The sequence below is a fragment of the Schistocerca cancellata genome, chromosome 6 (assembly GCF_023864275.1).
Source record: "Schistocerca cancellata isolate TAMUIC-IGC-003103 chromosome 6, iqSchCanc2.1, whole genome shotgun sequence".
NCBI lineage: Eukaryota > Metazoa > Arthropoda > Insecta > Orthoptera > Acrididae > Schistocerca > Schistocerca cancellata.
Genome location: NC_064631.1, coordinates 4592684 through 4611862, shown reverse-complemented (window position 1 = coordinate 4611862; position 19179 = coordinate 4592684). Strand labels below are relative to the sequence as shown.

Sequence of the window (19179 nt, the reverse complement as noted above, 5' to 3'; positions counted from 1 at the left end):
GAAGCGCTTTCGTCAAATGCGGCCGAAAACTAACATTTTGTGTGTTGGGAGAAAAGCCGAACGCGAATTCTGCCGTGCTCCTACATTAGATGAGCGCCAACGGCCATACCATGATGAATACACCGGTTCTCGTCCGATCACCGAAGTTAAGCATCATCGGGCCCGGCTAGTACTTGGATGGGTGACCGCCTGGGAAACCCGGGTGCTGTTGGCTCCCATCCTGTTTTTTTTTTTTTTGTTATGTCGCCATCCCAAATTTCAAACTACCTTTCTGTTGTGACAAAGATGCTTCCTTAAGCCTTTTAAACTACTGTAATGGTACGAAAATGCAGTAATTAACTCAGTTTGAGGGAGAATGTGCTAACCAAGTTTGCCAAAAAGACTTTGAAAACGACAAAACAGTACGAATCGGCAGGTGATTTCTGAAATACGTCACCGCCTATTGTTGTGTAGGAGTGTAGAGTTCCAAATTTGATTTGTAACCACGAATTTATTCCTTAGTCGTCTCGTCTCGTCTCGTCTCGTCTCGTCCCGCAGACGTTTGTCGTGCTTGCGCTGTCATATGGACCACGACCCGAGCGGCAGCGAGCGGCAGTCGAGCAAAGTCGGGACAAGTCGGGACGGGGACAGGGACAGGGACAGGAATGGTGCGAATGCACTGCAAACTACGCAGACACCTGGTGTGAGGCGAGGCGAGGCGAGGCGAGGAAGCCCACATCGCTACCAGTGGGCCCTCCAGCACGACACTGCCACACCCCGCACAGGCCCTCCGCTGAACACCAGGGACAAGATGCGTCCTCCGCTAGTGTCGAAGGCTGCACGCGCCCAGCGAATGACAGGGGGTGCAACGAGCAGCAGTGCGTCTCACACACGCGGCGGTGCGCCCGCCAATTCGGCCGTCACTCTGCTGGGACGCCGGGCGCGCCTTCCCGCGCCGTCCTCGAGGAACTGGCGGTTGCGGAAGGAAGCGCTTTCGTCAAATGCGGCCGAAAACTAACATTTTGTGTGTTGGGAGAAAAGCCGAACGAGAATTCTGCCGTGCTCCTACATTAGATGAGCGCCAACGGCCATACCATGATGAATACACCGGTTCTCGTCCGATCACCGAAGTTAAGCATCATCGGGCCCGGCTAGTACTTGGATGGGTGACCGCCTGGGAAACCCGGGTGCTGTTGGCTCCCTTCCTGTTTTTTTTTTTTTTTGTTATGTCGCCAGCCAAATTTTCAAACTACCTTTCTGTTGTGACAAAGATGCTTCCTTAAGCCTTTTAAACTACTGTAATGGTACGAAAATGCAGTAATTAACTCTGTTTGAGGGAGAATGTGCTAACCAAGTTTGCCAAGAAGACTTTGAAAACGACAAAACACTACGAATCGGCAGGTGATTTCTGAAATACGTCACCGCCTATTGTTGTGTAGGTGTGTTGAGTTCCAAATTTGATTTGTAACCACGAACTTATTCCTTAGTCGTCTCGTCTCGTCTCGTCTCGTCCCGCAGACGTTTGTCGTGCTTGCGCTGTCATATGGACCACGACCCGAGCGGCAGCGAGCGGCAGTCGAGCAAAGTCGGGACAAGTCGGGACGGGGACAGGGACAGGGATAGGAATGGTGCGAATGCACTGCAAACTACGCAGACACCTGGTGGGAGGCGAGGCGAGGCGAGGCGAGGCGAGGCGAGGCGAGGAAGCCCACATCGCTACCAGTGGGCCCTCCAGCACGACACTGCCACACCCCGCACAGGCCCTCCGCTGAACACCAGGGACAAGATGCGTCCTCCGCTAGTGTCGAAGGCTGCACGCGCCCAGCGAATGACAGGGGGTGCAACGAGCAGCAGTGCGTCTCACACACGCGGCGGTGCGCCCGCCAATCCGGCCGTCACTCTGCTGGGACGCCGGGCGCGCCTCCCCGCGCCGTCCTCGAGGAACTGGCGGTTGCGGAAGGAAGCGCTTTCGTCAAATGCGGCCGAAAACTAACATTTTGTGTGTTGGGAGAAAAGCCGAACGCGAATTCTGCCGTGCTCCTACATTAGATGAGCGCCAACGGCCATACCATGATGAATACACCGGTTCTCGTCCGATCACCGAAGTTAAGCATCATCGGGCCCGGCTAGTACTTGGATGGGTGACCGCCTGGGAAACCCGGGTGCTGTTGGCTCCCTTCCTGTTTTTTTTTTTTGTTATGTCGCCATCCCAAATTTCAAACTACCTTTCTGTTGTGACAAAGATGCTTCCTTAAGCCTTTTAAACTACTGTAATGGTACGAAAATGCAGTAATTAACTCAGTTTGAGGGAGAATGTGCTAACCAAGTTTGCCAAAAAGACTTTGAAAACGACAAAACAGTACGAATCGGCAGGTGATTTCTGAAATACGTCACCGCCTATTGTTGTGTAGGAGTGTAGAGTTCCAAATTTGATTTGTAACCACGAATTTATTCCTTAGTCGTCTCGTCTCGTCTCGTCTCGTCCCGCAGACGTTTGTCGTGCTTGCGCTGTCATATGGACCACGACCCGAGCGGCAGCGAGCGGCAGTCGAGCAAAGTCGGGACAAGTCGGGACGGGGACAGGGACAGGGACAGGAATGGTGCGAATGCACTGCAAACTACGCAGACACCTGGTGTGAGGCGAGGCGAGGCGAGGCGAGGAAGCCCACATCGCTACCAGTGGGCCCTCCAGCACGACACTGCCACACCCCGCACAGGCCCTCCGCTGAACACCAGGGACAAGATGCGTCCTCCGCTAGTGTCGAAGGCTGCACGCGCCCAGCGAATGACAGGGGGTGCAACGAGCAGCAGTGCGTCTCACACACGCGGCGGTGCGCCCGCCAATTCGGCCGTCACTCTGCTGGGACGCCGGGCGCGCCTTCCCGCGCCGTCCTCGAGGAACTGGCGGTTGCGGAAGGAAGCGCTTTCGTCAAATGCGGCCGAAAACTAACATTTTGTGTGTTGGGAGAAAAGCCGAACGAGAATTCTGCCGTGCTCCTACATTAGATGAGCGCCAACGGCCATACCATGATGAATACACCGGTTCTCGTCCGATCACCGAAGTTAAGCATCATCGGGCCCGGCTAGTACTTGGATGGGTGACCGCCTGGGAAACCCGGGTGCTGTTGGCTCCCTTCCTGTTTTTTTTTTTTTGTTATGTCGCCAGCCAAATTTTCAAACTACCTTTCTGTTGTGACAAAGATGCTTCCTTAAGCCTTTTAAACTACTGTAATGGTACGAAAATGCAGTAATTAACTCTGTTTGAGGGAGAATGTGCTAACCAAGTTTGCCAAGAAGACTTTGAAAACGACAAAACAGTACGAATCGGCAGATGATTTCTGAAATACGTCACCGCCTATTGTTGTGTAGGAGTGTAGAGTTCCAAATTTGATTTGTAACCACGAATTTATTCCTTAGTCGTCTCGTCTCGTCTCGTCCCGCAGACGTTTGTCGTGCTTGCGCTGTCATATGGACTACGACCCGAGCGGCAGCGAGCGGCAGTCGAGCAAAGTCGGGACAAGTCGGGACGGGGACAGGGACAGGGATAGGAATGGTGCGAATGCACTGCAAACTTACGCAGACACCTGGTGTGAGGCGAGGCGAGGCGAGGCGAGGCGAGGAAGCCCACATCGCTACCAGTGGGCCCTCCAGCACGACACTGCCACACCCCGCACAGGCCCTCCGCTGAACACCAGGGACAAGATGCGTCCTCCGCTAGTGTCGAAGGCTGCACGCGCCCAGCGAATGACAGGGGGTGCAACGAGCAGCAGTGCGTCTCACACACGCGGCGGTGCGCCCGCCAATTCGGCCGTCACTCTGCTGGGACGCCGGGCGCGCCTCCCCGCGCCGTCCTCGAGGAACTGGCGGTTGCGGAAGGAAGCGCTTTCGTCAAATGCGGCCGAAAACTAACATTTTGTGTGTTGGGAGAAAAGCCGAACGCGAATTCTGCCGTGCTCCTACATTAGATGAGCGCCAACGGCCATACCATGATGAATACACCGGTTCTCGTCCGATCACCGAAGTTAAGCATCATCGGGCCCGGCTAGTACTTGGATGGGTGACCGCCTGGGAAACCCGGGTGCTGTTGGCTCCCTTACTGTTTTTTTTTTTGTTATGTCGCCAGCCCAATTTTCAAACTACCTTTCTGTTGTGACAAAGATGCTTCCTTAAGCCTTTTAAACTACTGTAATGGAACGAAAATGCAGTAATTAACTCAGTTTGAGGGAGAATGTGCTAACCAAGTTTGCCAAGAAGACTTTGAAAACGACAAAACACTACGAATCGGCAGGTGATTTCTGAAATACGTCACCGCCTATTGTTGTGTAGGTGTGTTGAGTTCCAAATTTGATTTGTAACCACGAACTTATTCCTTAGTCGTCTCGTCTCGTCTCGTCTCGTCCCGCAGACGTTTGTCGTGCTTGCGCTGTCATATGGACCACGACCCGAGCGGCAGCGAGCGGCAGTCGAGCAAAGTCGGGACAAGTCGGGACGGGGACAGGGACAGGGATAGGAATGGTGCGAATGCACTGCAAACTACGCAGACACCTGGTGGGAGGCGAGGCGAGGCGAGGCGAGGCGAGGCGAGGCGAGGAAGCCCACATCGCTACCAGTGGGCCCTCCAGCACGACACTGCCACACCCCGCACAGGCCCTCCGCTGAACACCAGGGACAAGATGCGTCCTCCGCTAGTGTCGAAGGCTGCACGCGCCCAGCGAATGACAGGGGGTGCAACGAGCAGCAGTGCGTCTCACACACGCGGCGGTGCGCCCGCCAATCCGGCCGTCACTCTGCTGGGACGCCGGGCGCGCCTCCCCGCGCCGTCCTCGAGGAACTGGCGGTTGCGGAAGGAAGCGCTTTCGTCAAATGCGGCCGAAAACTAACATTTTGTGTGTTGGGAGAAAAGCCGAACGCGAATTCTGCCGTGCTCCTACATTAGATGAGCGCCAACGGCCATACCATGATGAATACACCGGTTCTCGTCCGATCACCGAAGTTAAGCATCATCGGGCCCGGCTAGTACTTGGATGGGTGACCGCCTGGGAAACCCGGGTGCTGTTGGCTCCCTTCCTGTTTTTTTTTTTTTGTTATGTCGCCATCCCAAATTTCAAACTACCTTTCTGTTGTGACAAAGATGCTTCCTTAAGCCTTTTAAACTACTGTAATGGTACGAAAATGCAGTAATTAACTCAGTTTGAGGGAGAATGTGCTAACCAAGTTTGCCAAAAAGACTTTGAAAACGACAAAACAGTACGAATCGGCAGGTGATTTCTGAAATACGTCACCGCCTATTGTTGTGTAGGAGTGTAGAGTTCCAAATTTGATTTGTAACCACGAATTTATTCCTTAGTCGTCTCGTCTCGTCTCGTCTCGTCTCGTCCCGCAGACGTTTGTCGTGCTTGCGCTGTCATATGGACCACGACCCGAGCGGCAGCGAGCGGCAGTCGAGCAAAGTCGGGACAAGTCGGGACGGGGACAGGGACAGGGACAGGAATGGTGCGAATGCACTGCAAACTACGCAGACACCTGGTGTGAGGCGAGGCGAGGCGAGGCGAGGAAGCCCACATCGCTACCAGTGGGCCCTCCAGCACGACACTGCCACACCCCGCACAGGCCCTCCGCTGAACACCAGGGACAAGATGCGTCCTCCGCTAGTGTCGAAGGCTGCACGCGCCCAGCGAATGACAGGGGGTGCAACGAGCAGCAGTGCGTCTCACACACGCGGCGGTGCGCCCGCCAATTCGGCCGTCACTCTGCTGGGACGCCGGGCGCGCCTTCCCGCGCCGTCCTCGAGGAACTGGCGGTTGCGGAAGGAAGCGCTTTCGTCAAATGCGGCCGAAAACTAACATTTTGTGTGTTGGGAGAAAAGCCGAACGAGAATTCTGCCGTGCTCCTACATTAGATGAGCGCCAACGGCCATACCATGATGAATACACCGGTTCTCGTCCGATCACCGAAGTTAAGCATCATCGGGCCCGGCTAGTACTTGGATGGGTGACCGCCTGGGAAACCCGGGTGCTGTTGGCTCCCTTCCTGTTTTTTTTTTTGTTATGTCGCCAGCCCAATTTTCAAACTACCTTTCTGTTGTGACAAAGATGCTTCCTTAAGCCTTTTAAACTACTGTAATGGTACGAAAATGCAGTAATTAACTCTGTTTGAGGGAGAATGTGCTAACCAAGTTTGCCAAGAAGACTTTGAAAACGACAAAACAGTACGAATCGGCAGATGATTTCTGAAATACGTCACCGCCTATTGTTGTGTAGGAGTGTAGAGTTCCAAATTTGATTTGTAACCACGAATTTATTCCTTAGTCGTCTCGTCTCGTCTCGTCCCGCAGACGTTTGTCGTGCTTGCGCTGTCATATGGACTACGACCCGAGCGGCAGCGAGCGGCAGTCGAGCAAAGTCGGGACAAGTCGGGACGGGGACAGGGACAGGGATAGGAATGGTGCGAATGCACTGCAAACTTACGCAGACACCTGGTGTGAGGCGAGGCGAGGCGAGGCGAGGCGAGGAAGCCCACATCGCTACCAGTGGGCCCTCCAGCACGACACTGCCACACCCCGCACAGGCCCTCCGCTGAACACCAGGGACAAGATGCGTCCTCCGCTAGTGTCGAAGGCTGCACGCGCCCAGCGAATGACAGGGGGTGCAACGAGCAGCAGTGCGTCTCACACACGCGGCGGTGCGCCCGCCAATTCGGCCGTCACTCTGCTGGGACGCCGGGCGCGCCTCCCCGCGCCGTCCTCGAGGAACTGGCGGTTGCGGAAGGAAGCGCTTTCGTCAAATGCGGCCGAAAACTAACATTTTGTGTGTTGGGAGAAAAGCCGAACGCGAATTCTGCCGTGCTCCTACATTAGATGAGCGCCAACGGCCATACCATGATGAATACACCGGTTCTCGTCCGATCACCGAAGTTAAGCATCATCGGGCCCGGCTAGTACTTGGATGGGTGACCGCCTGGGAAACCCGGGTGCTGTTGGCTCCCTTCCTGTTTTTTTTTTTGTTATGTCGCCAGCCCAATTTTCAAACTACCTTTCTGTTGTGACAAAGATGCTTCCTTAAGCCTTTTAAACTACTGTAATGGAACGAAAATGCAGTAATTAACTCAGTTTGAGGGAGAATGTGCTAACCAAGTTTGCCAAGAAGACTTTGAAAACGACAAAACACTACGAATCGGCAGGTGATTTCTGAAATACGTCACCGCCTATTGTTGTGTAGGTGTGTTGAGTTCCAAATTTGATTTGTAACCACGAACTTATTCCTTAGTCGTCTCGTCTCGTCTCGTCTCGTCCCGCAGACGTTTGTCGTGCTTGCGCTGTCATATGGACCACGACCCGAGCGGCAGCGAGCGGCAGTCGAGCAAAGTCGGGACAAGTCGGGACGGGGACAGGGACAGGGATAGGAATGGTGCGAATGCACTGCAAACTACGCAGACACCTGGTGTGAGGCGAGGCGAGGCGAGGCAAGGCGAGGCGAGGCGAGGAAGCCCACATCGCTACCAGTGGGCCCTCCAGCACGACACTGCCACACCCCGCACAGGCCCTCCGCTGAACACCAGGGACAAGATGCGTCCTCCGCTAGTGTCGAAGGCTGCACGCGCCCAGCGAATGACAGGGGGTGCAACGAGCAGCAGTGCGTCTCACACACGCGGCGGTGCGCCCGCCAATCCGGCCGTCACTCTGCTGGGACGCCGGGCGCGCCTCCCCGCGCCGTCCTCGAGGAACTGGCGGTTGCGGAAGGAAGCGCTTTCGTCAAATGCGGCCGAAAACTAACATTTTGTGTGTTGGGAGAAAAGCCGAACGCGAATTCTGCCGTGCTCCTACATTAGATGAGCGCCAACGGCCATACCATGATGAATACACCGGTTCTCGTCCGATCACCGAAGTTAAGCATCATCGGGCCCGGCTAGTACTTGGATGGGTGACCGCCTGGGAAACCCGGGTGCTGTTGGCTCCCTTCCTGTTTTTTTTTTTTTTTGTTATGTCGCCATCCCAAATTTCAAACTACCTTTCTGTTGTGACAAAGATGCTTCCTTAAGCCTTTTAAACTACTGTAATGGTACGAAAATGCAGTAATTAACTCAGTTTGAGGGAGAATGTGCTAACCAAGTTTGCCAAAAAGACTTTGAAAACGACAAAACAGTACGAATCGGCAGGTGATTTCTGAAATACGTCACCGCCTATTGTTGTGTAGGAGTGTAGAGTTCCAAATTTGATTTGTAACCACGAATTTATTCCTTAGTCGTCTCGTCTCGTCTCGTCTCGTCTCGTCCCGCAGACGTTTGTCGTGCTTGCGCTGTCATATGGACCACGACCCGAGCGGCAGCGAGCGGCAGTCGAGCAAAGTCGGGACAAGTCGGGACGGGGACAGGGACAGGGACAGGAATGGTGCGAATGCACTGCAAACTACGCAGACACCTGGTGTGAGGCGAGGCGAGGCGAGGCGAGGAAGCCCACATCGCTACCAGTGGGCCCTCCAGCACGACACTGCCACACCCCGCACAGGCCCTCCGCTGAACACCAGGGACAAGATGCGTCCTCCGCTAGTGTCGAAGGCTGCACGCGCCCAGCGAATGACAGGGGGTGCAACGAGCAGCAGTGCGTCTCACACACGCGGCGGTGCGCCCGCCAATTCGGCCGTCACTCTGCTGGGACGCCGGGCGCGCCTCCCCGCGCCGTCCTCGAGGAACTGGCGGTTGCGGAAGGAAGCGCTTTCGTCAAATGCGGCCGAAAACTAACATTTTGTGTGTTGGGAGAAAAGCCGAACGCGAATTCTGCCGTGCTCCTACATTAGATGAGCGCCAACGGCCATACCATGATGAATACACCGGTTCTCGTCCGATCACCGAAGTTAAGCATCATCGGGCCCGGCTAGTACTTGGATGGGTGACCGCCTGGGAAACCCGGGTGCTGTTGGCTCCCTTACTGTTTTTTTTTTTGTTATGTCGCCAGCCCAATTTTCAAACTACCTTTCTGTTGTGACAAAGATGCTTCCTTAAGCCTTTTAAACTACTGTAATGGAACGAAAATGCAGTAATTAACTCAGTTTGAGGGAGAATGTGCTAACCAAGTTTGCCAAGAAGACTTTGAAAACGACAAAACACTACGAATCGGCAGGTGATTTCTGAAATACGTCACCGCCTATTGTTGTGTAGGTGTGTTGAGTTCCAAATTTGATTTGTAACCACGAACTTATTCCTTAGTCGTCTCGTCTCGTCTCGTCTCGTCCCGCAGACGTTTGTCGTGCTTGCGCTGTCATATGGACCACGACCCGAGCGGCAGCGAGCGGCAGTCGAGCAAAGTCGGGACAAGTCGGGACGGGGACAGGGACAGGGACAGGAATGGTGCGAATGCACTGCAAACTACGCAGACACCTGGTGTGAGGCGAGGCGAGGCGAGGCGAGGAAGCCCACATCGCTACCAGTGGGCCCTCCAGCACGACACTGCCACACCCCGCACAGGCCCTCCGCTGAACACCAGGGACAAGATGCGTCCTCCGCTAGTGTCGAAGGCTGCACGCGCCCAGCGAATGACAGGGGGTGCAACGAGCAGCAGTGCGTCTCACACACGCGGCGGTGCGCCCGCCAATTCGGCCGTCACTCTGCTGGGACGCCGGGCGCGCCTTCCCGCGCCGTCCTCGAGGAACTGGCGGTTGCGGAAGGAAGCGCTTTCGTCAAATGCGGCCGAAAACTAACATTTTGTGTGTTGGGAGAAAAGCCGAACGAGAATTCTGCCGTGCTCTTACATTAGATGAGCGCCAACGGCCATACCATGATGAATACACCGGTTCTCGTCCGATCACCGAAGTTAAGCATCATCGGGCCCGTCTAGTACTTGGATGGGTGACCGCCTGGGAAACCCGGGTGCTGTTGGCTCCCTTCCTGTTTTTTTTTTTTGTTATGTCGCCAGCCCAATTTTCAAACTACCTTTCTGTTGTGACAAAGATGCTTCCTTAAGCCTTTTAAACTACTGTAATGGTACGAAAATGCAGTAATTAACTCTGTTTGAGGGAGAATGTGCTAACCAAGTTTGCCAAGAAGACTTTGAAAACGACAAAACACTACGAATCGGCAGGTGATTTCTGAAATACGTCACCGCCTATTGTTGTGTAGGTGTGTTGAGTTCCAAATTTGATTTGTAACCACGAACTTATTCCTTAGTCGTCTCGTCTCGTCTCGTCTCGTCCCGCAGACGTTTGTCGTGCTTGCGCTGTCATATGGACCACGACCCGAGCGGCAGCGAGCGGCAGTCGAGCAAAGTCGGGACAAGTCGGGACGGGGACAGGGACAGGGATAGGAATGGTGCGAATGCACTGCAAACTACGCAGACACCTGGTGTGAGGCGAGGCGAGGCGAGGCGAGGCGAGGCGAGGCGAGGAAGCCCACATCGCTACCAGTGGGCCCTCCAGCACGACACTGCCACACCCCGCACAGGCCCTCCGCTGAACACCAGGGACAAGATGCGTCCTCCGCTAGTGTCGAAGGCTGCACGCGCCCAGCGAATGACAGGGGGTGCAACGAGCAGCAGTGCGTCTCACACACGCGGCGGTGCGCCCGCCAATCCGGCCGTCACTCTGCTGGGACGCCGGGCGCGCCTCCCCGCGCCGTCCTCGAGGACCTGGCGGTTGCGGAAGGAAGCGCTTTCGTCAAATGCGGCCGAAAACTAACATTTTGTGTGTTGGGAGAAAAGCCGAACGAGAATTCTGCCGTGCTCCTACATTAGATGAGCGCCAACGGCCATACCATGATGAATACACCGGTTCTCGTCCGATCACCGAAGTTAAGCATCATCGGGCCCGGCTAGTACTTGGATGGGTGACCGCCTGGGAAACCCGGGTGCTGTTGGCTCCCTTCCTGTTTTTTTTTTTTTTTTGTTATGTCGCCATCCCAAATTTCAAACTACCTTTCTGTTGTGACAAAGATGCTTCCTTAAGCCTTTTAAACTACTGTAATGGTACGAAAATGCAGTAATTAACTCAGTTTGAGGGAGAATGTGCTAACCAAGTTTGCCAAAAAGACTTTGAAAACGACAAAACAGTACGAATCGGCAGGTGATTTCTGAAATACGTCACCGCCTATTGTTGTGTAGGAGTGTAGAGTTCCAAATTTGATTTGTAACCACGAATTTATTCCTTAGTCGTCTCGTCTCGTCTCGTCTCGTCTCGTCCCGCAGACGTTTGTCGTGCTTGCGCTGTCATATGGACCACGACCCGAGCGGCAGCGAGCGGCAGTCGAGCAAAGTCGGGACAAGTCGGGACGGGGACAGGGACAGGGACAGGAATGGTGCGAATGCACTGCAAACTACGCAGACACCTGGTGTGAGGCGAGGCGAGGCGAGGCGAGGAAGCCCACATCGCTACCAGTGGGCCCTCCAGCACGACACTGCCACACCCCGCACAGGCCCTCCGCTGAACACCAGGGACAAGATGCGTCCTCCGCTAGTGTCGAAGGCTGCACGCGCCCAGCGAATGACAGGGGGTGCAACGAGCAGCAGTGCGTCTCACACACGCGGCGGTGCGCCCGCCAATTCGGCCGTCACTCTGCTGGGACGCCGGGCGCGCCTTCCCGCGCCGTCCTCGAGGAACTGGCGGTTGCGGAAGGAAGCGCTTTCGTCAAATGCGGCCGAAAACTAACATTTTGTGTGTTGGGAGAAAAGCCGAACGAGAATTCTGCCGTGCTCCTACATTAGATGAGCGCCAACGGCCATACCATGATGAATACACCGGTTCTCGTCCGATCACCGAAGTTAAGCATCATCGGGCCCGTCTAGTACTTGGATGGGTGACCGCCTGGGAAACCCGGGTGCTGTTGGCTCCCTTCCTGTTTTTTTTTTTTGTTATGTCGCCAGCCCAATTTTCAAACTACCTTTCTGTTGTGACAAAGATGCTTCCTTAAGCCTTTTAAACTACTGTAATGGTACGAAAATGCAGTAATTAACTCTGTTTGAGGGAGAATGTGCTAACCAAGTTTCCCAAGAAGACTTTGAAAACGACAAAACAGTACGAATCGGCAGATGATTTCTGAAATACGTCACCGCCTATTGTTGTGTAGGAGTGTAGAGTTCCAAATTTGATTTGTAACCACGAATTTATTCCTTAGTCGTCTCGTCTCGTCTCGTCTCGTCTCGTCCCGCAGACGTTTGTCGTGCTTGCGCTGTCATATGGACCACGACCCGAGCGGCAGCGAGCGGCAGTCGAGCAAAGTCGGGACAAGTCGGGACGGGGACAGGGACAGGGACAGGAATGGTGCGAATGCACTGCAAACTACGCAGACACCTGGTGTGAGGCGAGGCGAGGCGAGGCGAGGAAGCCCACATCGCTACCAGTGGGCCCTCCAGCACGACACTGCCACACCCCGCACAGGCCCTCCGCTGAACACCAGGGACAAGATGCGTCCTCCGCTAGTGTCGAAGGCTGCACGCGCCCAGCGAATGACAGGGGGTGCAACGAGCAGCAGTGCGTCTCACACACGCGGCGGTGCGCCCGCCAATTCGGCCGTCACTCTGCTGGGACGCCGGGCGCGCCTCCCCGCGCCGTCCTCGAGGAACTGGCGGTTGCGGAAGGAAGCGCTTTCGTCAAATGCGGCCGAAAACTAACATTTTGTGTGTTGGGAGAAAAGCCGAACGCGAATTCTGCCGTGCTCCTACATTAGATGAGCGCCAACGGCCATACCATGATGAATACACCGGTTCTCGTCCGATCACCGAAGTTAAGCATCATCGGGCCCGGCTAGTACTTGGATGGGTGACCGCCTGGGAAACCCGGGTGCTGTTGGCTCCCTTCCTGTTTTTTTTTTTTGTTATGTCGCCAGCCCAATTTTCAAACTACCTTTCTGTTGTGACAAAGATGCTTCCTTAAGCCTTTTAAACTACTGTAATGGAACGAAAATGCAGTAATTAACTCAGTTTGAGGGAGAATGTGCTAACCAAGTTTGCCAAGAAGACTTTGAAAACGACAAAACACTACGAATCGGCAGGTGATTTCTGAAATACGTCACCGCCTATTGTTGTGTAGGTGTGTTCAGTTCCAAATTTGATTTGTAACCACGAACTTATTCCTTAGTCGTCTCGTCTCGTCTCGTCTCGTCCCGCAGACGTTTGTCGTGCTTGCGCTGTCATATGGACCACGACCCGAGCGGCAGCGAGCGGCAGTCGAGCAAAGTCGGGACAAGTCGGGACGGGGACAGGGACAGGGACAGGAATGGTGCGAATGCACTGCAAACTACGCAGACACCTGGTGTGAGGCGAGGCGAGGCGAGGCGAGGAAGCCCACATCGCTACCAGTGGGCCCTCCAGCACGACACTGCCACACCCCGCACAGGCCCTCCGCTGAACACCAGGGACAAGATGCGTCCTCCGCTAGTGTCGAAGGCTGCACGCGCCCAGCGAATGACAGGGGGTGCAACGAGCAGCAGTGCGTCTCACACACGCGGCGGTGCGCCCGCCAATTCGGCCGTCACTCTGCTGGGACGCCGGGCGCGCCTTCCCGCGCCGTCCTCGAGGAACTGGCGGTTGCGGAAGGAAGCGCTTTCGTCAAATGCGGCCGAAAACTAACATTTTGTGTGTTGGGAGAAAAGCCGAACGAGAATTCTGCCGTGCTCCTACATTAGATGAGCGCCAACGGCCATACCATGATGAATACACCGGTTCTCGTCCGATCACCGAAGTTAAGCATCATCGGGCCCGGCTAGTACTTGGATGGGTGACCGCCTGGGAAACCCGGGTGCTGTTGGCTCCCTTCCTGTTTTTTTTTTTTGTTATGTCGCCAGCCCAATTTTCAAACTACCTTTCTGTTGTGACAAAGATGCTTCCTTAAGCCTTTTAAACTACTGTAATGGTACGAAAATGCAGTAATTAACTCTGTTTGAGGGAGAATGTGCTAACCAAGTTTGCCAAGAAGACTTTGAAAACGACAAAACAGTACGAATCGGCAGATGATTTCTGAAATACGTCACCGCCTATTGTTGTGTAGGAGTGTAGAGTTCCAAATTTGATTTGTAACCACGAATTTATTCCTTAGTCGTCTCGTCTCGTCTCGTCCCGCAGACGTTTGTCGTGCTTGCGCTGTCATATGGACTACGACCCGAGCGGCAGCGAGCGGCAGTCGAGCAAAGTCGGGACAAGTCGGGACGGGGACAGGGACAGGGATAGGAATGGTGCGAATGCACTGCAAACTTACGCAGACACCTGGTGTGAGGCGAGGCGAGGCGAGGCGAGGCGAGGAAGCCCACATCGCTACCAGTGGGCCCTCCAGCACGACACTGCCACACCCCGCACAGGCCCTCCACTGAACACCAGGGACAAGATGCGTCCTCCGCTAGTGTCGAAGGCTGCACGCGCCCAGCGAATGACAGGGGGTGCAACGAGCAGCAGTGCGTCTCACACACGCGGCGGTGCGCCCGCCAATTCGGCCGTCACTCTGCTGGGACGCCGGGCGCGCCTCCCCGCGCCGTCCTCGAGGAACTGGCGGTTGCGGAAGGAAGCGCTTTCGTCAAATGCGGCCGAAAACTAACATTTTGTGTGTTGGGAGAAAAGCCGAACGCGAATTCTGCCGTGCTCCTACATTAGATGAGCGCCAACGGCCATACCATGATGAATACACCGGTTCTCGTCCGATCACCGAAGTTAAGCATCATCGGGCCCGGCTAGTACTTGGATGGGTGACCGCCTGGGAAACCCGGGTGCTGTTGGCTCCCTTACTGTTTTTTTTTTTGTTATGTCGCCAGCCCAATTTTCAAACTACCTTTCTGTTGTGACAAAGATGCTTCCTTAAGCCTTTTAAACTACTGTAATGGAACGAAAATGCAGTAATTAACTCAGTTTGAGGGAGAATGTGCTAACCAAGTTTGCCAAGAAGACTTTGAAAACGACAAAACACTACGAATCGGCAGGTGATTTCTGAAATACGTCACCGCCTATTGTTGTGTAGGTGTGTTGAGTTCCAAATTTGATTTGTAACCACGAACTTATTCCTTAGTCGTCTCGTCTCGTCTCGTCTCGTCCCGCAGACGTTTGTCGTGCTTGCGCTGTCATATGGACCACGACCCGAGCGGCAGCGAGCGGCAGTCGAGCAAAGTCGGGACAAGTCGGGACGGGGACAGGGACAGGGACAGGAATGGTGCGAATGCACTGCAAACTACGCAGACACCTGGTGTGAGGCGAGGCGAGGCGAGGCGAGGAAGCCCACATCGCTACCAGTGGGCCCTCCAGCACGACACTGCCACACCCCGCACAGGCCCTCCGCTGAACACCAGGGACAAGATGCGTCCTCCGCTAGTGTCGAAGGCTGCACGCGCCCAGCGAATGACAGGGGGTGCAACGAGCAGCAGTGCGTCTCACACACGCGGCGGTGCGCCCGCCAATTCGGCCGTCACTCTGCTGGGACGCCGGGCGCGCCTTCCCGCGCCGTCCTCGAGGAACTGGCGGTTGCGGAAGGAAGCGCTTTCGTCAAATGCGGCCGAAAACTAACATTTTGTGTGTTGGGAGAAAAGCCGAACGAGAATTCTGCCGTGCTCCTACATTAGATGAGCGCCAACGGCCATACCATGATGAATACACCGGTTCTCGTCCGATCACCGAAGTTAAGCATCATCGGGCCCGGCTAGTACTTGGATGGGTGACCGCCTGGGAAACCCGGGTGCTGTTGGCTCCCTTCCTGTTTTTTTTTTTGTTATGTCGCCAGCCCAATTTTCAAATTACCTTTCTGTTGTGACAAAGATGCTTCCTTAAGCCTTTTAAACTACTGTAATGGTACGAAAATGCAGTAATTAACTCTGTTTGAGGGAGAATGTGCTAACCAAGTTTGCCAAGAAGACTTTGAAAACGACAAAACAGTACGAATCGGCAGATGATTTCTGAAATACGTCACCGCCTATTGTTGTGTAGGAGTGTAGAGTTCCAAATTTGATTTGTAACCACGAATTTATTCCTTAGTCGTCTCGTCTCGTCTCGTCCCGCAGACGTTTGTCGTGCTTGCGCTGTCATATGGACTACGACCCGAGCGGCACCGAGCGGCAGTCGAGCAAAGTCGGGACAAGTCGGGACGGGGACAGGGACAGGGATAGGAATGGTGCGAATGCACTGCAAACTTACGCAGACACCTGGTGTGAGGCGAGGCGAGGCGAGGCGAGGCGAGGAAGCCCACATCGCTACCAGTGGGCCCTCCAGCACGACACTGCCACACCCCGCACAGGCCCTCCGCTGAACACCAGGGACAAGATGCGTCCTCCGCTAGTGTCGAAGGCTGCACGCGCCCAGCGAATGACAGGGGGTGCAACGAGCAGCAGTGCGTCTCACACACGCGGCGGTGCGCCCGCCAATTCGGCCGTCACTCTGCTGGGACGCCGGGCGCGCCTCCCCGCGCCGTCCTCGAGGAACTGGCGGTTGCGGAAGGAAGCGCTTTCGTCAAATGCGGCCGAAAACTAACATTTTGTGTGTTGGGAGAAAAGCCGAACGCGAATTCTGCCGTGCTCCTACATTAGATGAGCGCCAACGGCCATACCATGATGAATACACCGGTTCTCGTCCGATCACCGAAGTTAAGCATCATCGGGCCCGGCTAGTACTTGGATGGGTGACCGCCTGGGAAACCCGGGTGCTGTTGGCTCCCTTACTGTTTTTTTTTTTGTTATGTCGCCAGCCCAATTTTCAAACTACCTTTCTGTTGTGACAAAGATGCTTCCTTAAGCCTTTTAAACTACTGTAATGGAACGAAAATGCAGTAATTAACTCAGTTTGAGGGAGAATGTGCTAACCAAGTTTGCCAAGAAGACTTTGAAAACGACAAAACACTACGAATCGGCAGGTGATTTCTGAAATACGTCACCGCCTATTGTTGTGTAGGTGTGTTGAGTTCCAAATTTGATTTGTAACCACGAACTTATTCCTTAGTCGTCTCGTCTCGTCTCGTCTCGTCCCGCAGACGTTTGTCGTGCTTGCGCTGTCATATGGACCACGACCCGAGCGGCAGCGAGCGGCAGTCGAGCAAAGTCGGGACAAGTCGGGACGGGGACAGGGACAGGGATAGGAATGGTGCGAATGCACTGCAAACTACGCAGACACCTGGTGTGAGGCGAGGCGAGGCGAGGCGAGGCGAGGAAGCCCACATCGCTACCAGTGGGCCCTCCAGCACGACACTGCCACACCCCGCACATGCCCTCCGCTGAACACCAGGGACAAGATGCGTCCTCCGCTAGTGTCGAAGGCTGCACGCGCCCAGCGAATGACAGGGGGTGCAACGAGCAGCAGTGCGTCTCACACACGCGGCGGTGCGCCCGCCAATTCGGCCGTCACTCTGCTGGGACGCCGGGCGCGCCTCCCAGCGCCGTCCTCGAGGAACTGGCGGTTGCGGAAGGAAGCGCTTTCGTCAAATGCGGCCGAAAACTAACATTTTGTGTGTTGGGAGAAAAGCCGAACGCGAATTCTGCCGTGCTCCTACATTAGATGAGCGCCAACGGCCATACCATGATGAATACACCGGTTCTCGTCCGATCACCGAAGTTAAGCATCATCGGGCCCGGCTAGTACTTGGATGGGTGACCGCCTGGGAAACCCGGGTGCTGTTGGCTCCCTTCCTGTTTTTTTTTTTTTTGTTATGTCGCCATCCCAAATTTCAAACTACCTTTCTGTTGTGACAAAGATGCTTCCTTAAGCCTTTTAAACTACTGTAATGGTACGAAAATGCAGTAATTAACTCAGTTTGAGGGAGAATGTGCTAACCAAGTTTGCCAAAAAGACTTTGAAAACGACAAAACAGTACGAATCGGCAGGTGATTTCTGAAATACGTCACCGCCTATTGTTGTGTAGGAGTGTAGAGTTCCAAATTTGATTTGTAACCACGAATTTATTCCTTAGTCGTCTCGTCTCGTCTCGTCTCGTCTCGTCCCGCAGACGTTTGTCGTGCTTGCGCTGTCATATGGACCACGACCCGAGCGGCAGCGAGCGGCAGTCGAGCAAAGTCGGGACAAGTCGGGACGGGGACAGGGACAGGGACAGGAATGGTGCGAATGCACTGCAAACTTACGCAGACACCTGGTGTGAGGCGAGGCGAGGCGAGGCGAGGCGAGGAAGCCCACATCGCTACCAGTGGGCCCTCCAGCACGACACTGCCACACCCCGCACAGGCCCTCCGCTGAACACCAGGGACAAGATGCGTCCTCCGCTAGTGTCGAAGGCTGCACGCGCCCAGCGAATGACAGGGGGTGCAACGAGCAGCAGTGCGTCTCACACACGCGGCGGTGCGCCCGCCAATTCGGCCGTCACTCTGCTGGGACGCCGGGCGCGCCTCCCCGCGCCGTCCTCGAGGAACTGGCGGTTGCGGAAGGAAGCGCTTTCGTCAAATGCGGCCGAAAACTAACATTTTGTGTGTTGGGAGAAAAGCCGAACGCGAATTCTGCCGTGCTCCTACATTAGATGAGCGCCAACGGCCATACCATGATGAATACACCGGTTCTCGTCCGATCACCGAAGTTAAGCATCATCGGGCCCGGCTAGTACTTGGATGGGTGACCGCCTGGGAAACCCGGGTGCTGTTGGCTCCCTTACTGTTTTTTTTTGTTATGTCGCCAGCCCAATTTTCAAACTACCTTTCTGTTGTGACAAAGATGCTTCCTTAAGCCTTTTAAACTACTGTAATGGAACGAAAATGCAGTAATTAACTCAGTTTGAGGGAGAATGTGCTAACCAAGTTTGCCAAGAAGACTTTGAAAACGACAAAACACTACGAATCGGCAGGTGATTTCTGAAATACGTCACCGCCTATTGTTGTGTAGGTGTGTTGAGTTCCAAATTTGATTTGTAACCACGAACTTATTCCTTAGTCGTCTCGTCTCGTCTCGTCTCGTCCCGCAGACGTTTGTCGTGCTTGCGCTGTCATATGGACCACGACCCGAGTGGCAGCGAGCGGCAGTCGAGCAAAGTCGGGACAAGTCGGGACGGGGACAGGGACAGGGATAGGAATGGTGCGAATGCACTGCAAACTACGCAGACACCTGGTGTGAGGCGAGGCGAGGCGAGGCGAGGCGAGGCGAGGAAGCCCACATCGCTACCAGTGGGCCCTCCAGCGAGACACTGCCACACCCCGCACAGGCCCTCCGCTGAACACCAGGGACAAGATGCGTCCTCCGCTAGTGTCGAAGGCTGCACGCGCCCAGCGAATGACAGGGGGTGCAACGAGCAGCAGTGCGTCTCACACACGCGGCGGTGC

At 54.8% G+C, this 19179-nt stretch overlaps 20 non-coding genes across 20 annotated transcripts; all 20 read left to right on the top strand.

Annotated features, from left to right (window-relative positions):
- The first annotated feature begins 95 nt into the window (after positions 1-95).
- On the top strand, positions 96-214 carry LOC126088791 (5S ribosomal RNA). The gene has a single exon (XR_007520145.1). It is a non-coding gene; the product is annotated as a 5S ribosomal RNA (ribosomal RNA).
- An 845-nt stretch (positions 215-1059) lies between these two features.
- On the top strand, positions 1060-1178 carry LOC126088789 (5S ribosomal RNA). The gene has a single exon (XR_007520143.1). It is a non-coding gene; the product is annotated as a 5S ribosomal RNA (ribosomal RNA).
- Positions 1179-2034: 856 nt separating this feature from the next.
- Positions 2035-2153, top strand: LOC126088788 (5S ribosomal RNA). Its single transcript, XR_007520142.1, has one exon. It is a non-coding gene; the product is annotated as a 5S ribosomal RNA (ribosomal RNA).
- Positions 2154-2991: 838 nt separating this feature from the next.
- On the top strand, positions 2992-3110 carry LOC126088787 (5S ribosomal RNA). Its single transcript, XR_007520141.1, has one exon. It is a non-coding gene; the product is annotated as a 5S ribosomal RNA (ribosomal RNA).
- Positions 3111-3950: 840 nt separating this feature from the next.
- LOC126088786 (5S ribosomal RNA) lies at positions 3951-4069 on the top strand. The gene has a single exon (XR_007520140.1). It is a non-coding gene; the product is annotated as a 5S ribosomal RNA (ribosomal RNA).
- Positions 4070-4921: 852 nt separating this feature from the next.
- Positions 4922-5040, top strand: LOC126088785 (5S ribosomal RNA). The gene has a single exon (XR_007520139.1). It is a non-coding gene; the product is annotated as a 5S ribosomal RNA (ribosomal RNA).
- Positions 5041-5884: 844 nt separating this feature from the next.
- On the top strand, positions 5885-6003 carry LOC126088784 (5S ribosomal RNA). Its single transcript, XR_007520138.1, has one exon. It is a non-coding gene; the product is annotated as a 5S ribosomal RNA (ribosomal RNA).
- Positions 6004-6841: 838 nt separating this feature from the next.
- On the top strand, positions 6842-6960 carry LOC126088783 (5S ribosomal RNA). The gene has a single exon (XR_007520137.1). It is a non-coding gene; the product is annotated as a 5S ribosomal RNA (ribosomal RNA).
- Positions 6961-7812: 852 nt separating this feature from the next.
- On the top strand, positions 7813-7931 carry LOC126088782 (5S ribosomal RNA). The gene has a single exon (XR_007520136.1). It is a non-coding gene; the product is annotated as a 5S ribosomal RNA (ribosomal RNA).
- Positions 7932-8777: 846 nt separating this feature from the next.
- On the top strand, positions 8778-8896 carry LOC126088781 (5S ribosomal RNA). The gene has a single exon (XR_007520135.1). It is a non-coding gene; the product is annotated as a 5S ribosomal RNA (ribosomal RNA).
- Positions 8897-9733: 837 nt separating this feature from the next.
- On the top strand, positions 9734-9852 carry LOC126089108 (5S ribosomal RNA). The gene has a single exon (XR_007520449.1). It is a non-coding gene; the product is annotated as a 5S ribosomal RNA (ribosomal RNA).
- An 853-nt stretch (positions 9853-10705) lies between these two features.
- LOC126088779 (5S ribosomal RNA) lies at positions 10706-10824 on the top strand. The gene has a single exon (XR_007520134.1). It is a non-coding gene; the product is annotated as a 5S ribosomal RNA (ribosomal RNA).
- An 847-nt stretch (positions 10825-11671) lies between these two features.
- LOC126089106 (5S ribosomal RNA) lies at positions 11672-11790 on the top strand. Its single transcript, XR_007520447.1, has one exon. It is a non-coding gene; the product is annotated as a 5S ribosomal RNA (ribosomal RNA).
- Positions 11791-12633: 843 nt separating this feature from the next.
- Positions 12634-12752, top strand: LOC126088777 (5S ribosomal RNA). The gene has a single exon (XR_007520132.1). It is a non-coding gene; the product is annotated as a 5S ribosomal RNA (ribosomal RNA).
- An 838-nt stretch (positions 12753-13590) lies between these two features.
- On the top strand, positions 13591-13709 carry LOC126088776 (5S ribosomal RNA). Its single transcript, XR_007520131.1, has one exon. It is a non-coding gene; the product is annotated as a 5S ribosomal RNA (ribosomal RNA).
- Positions 13710-14548: 839 nt separating this feature from the next.
- LOC126088775 (5S ribosomal RNA) lies at positions 14549-14667 on the top strand. Its single transcript, XR_007520130.1, has one exon. It is a non-coding gene; the product is annotated as a 5S ribosomal RNA (ribosomal RNA).
- Positions 14668-15504: 837 nt separating this feature from the next.
- LOC126088774 (5S ribosomal RNA) lies at positions 15505-15623 on the top strand. Its single transcript, XR_007520129.1, has one exon. It is a non-coding gene; the product is annotated as a 5S ribosomal RNA (ribosomal RNA).
- An 838-nt stretch (positions 15624-16461) lies between these two features.
- LOC126088773 (5S ribosomal RNA) lies at positions 16462-16580 on the top strand. Its single transcript, XR_007520127.1, has one exon. It is a non-coding gene; the product is annotated as a 5S ribosomal RNA (ribosomal RNA).
- Positions 16581-17422: 842 nt separating this feature from the next.
- Positions 17423-17541, top strand: LOC126088772 (5S ribosomal RNA). Its single transcript, XR_007520126.1, has one exon. It is a non-coding gene; the product is annotated as a 5S ribosomal RNA (ribosomal RNA).
- An 851-nt stretch (positions 17542-18392) lies between these two features.
- On the top strand, positions 18393-18511 carry LOC126088771 (5S ribosomal RNA). Its single transcript, XR_007520125.1, has one exon. It is a non-coding gene; the product is annotated as a 5S ribosomal RNA (ribosomal RNA).
- Positions 18512-19179: the final 668 nt, after the last annotated feature.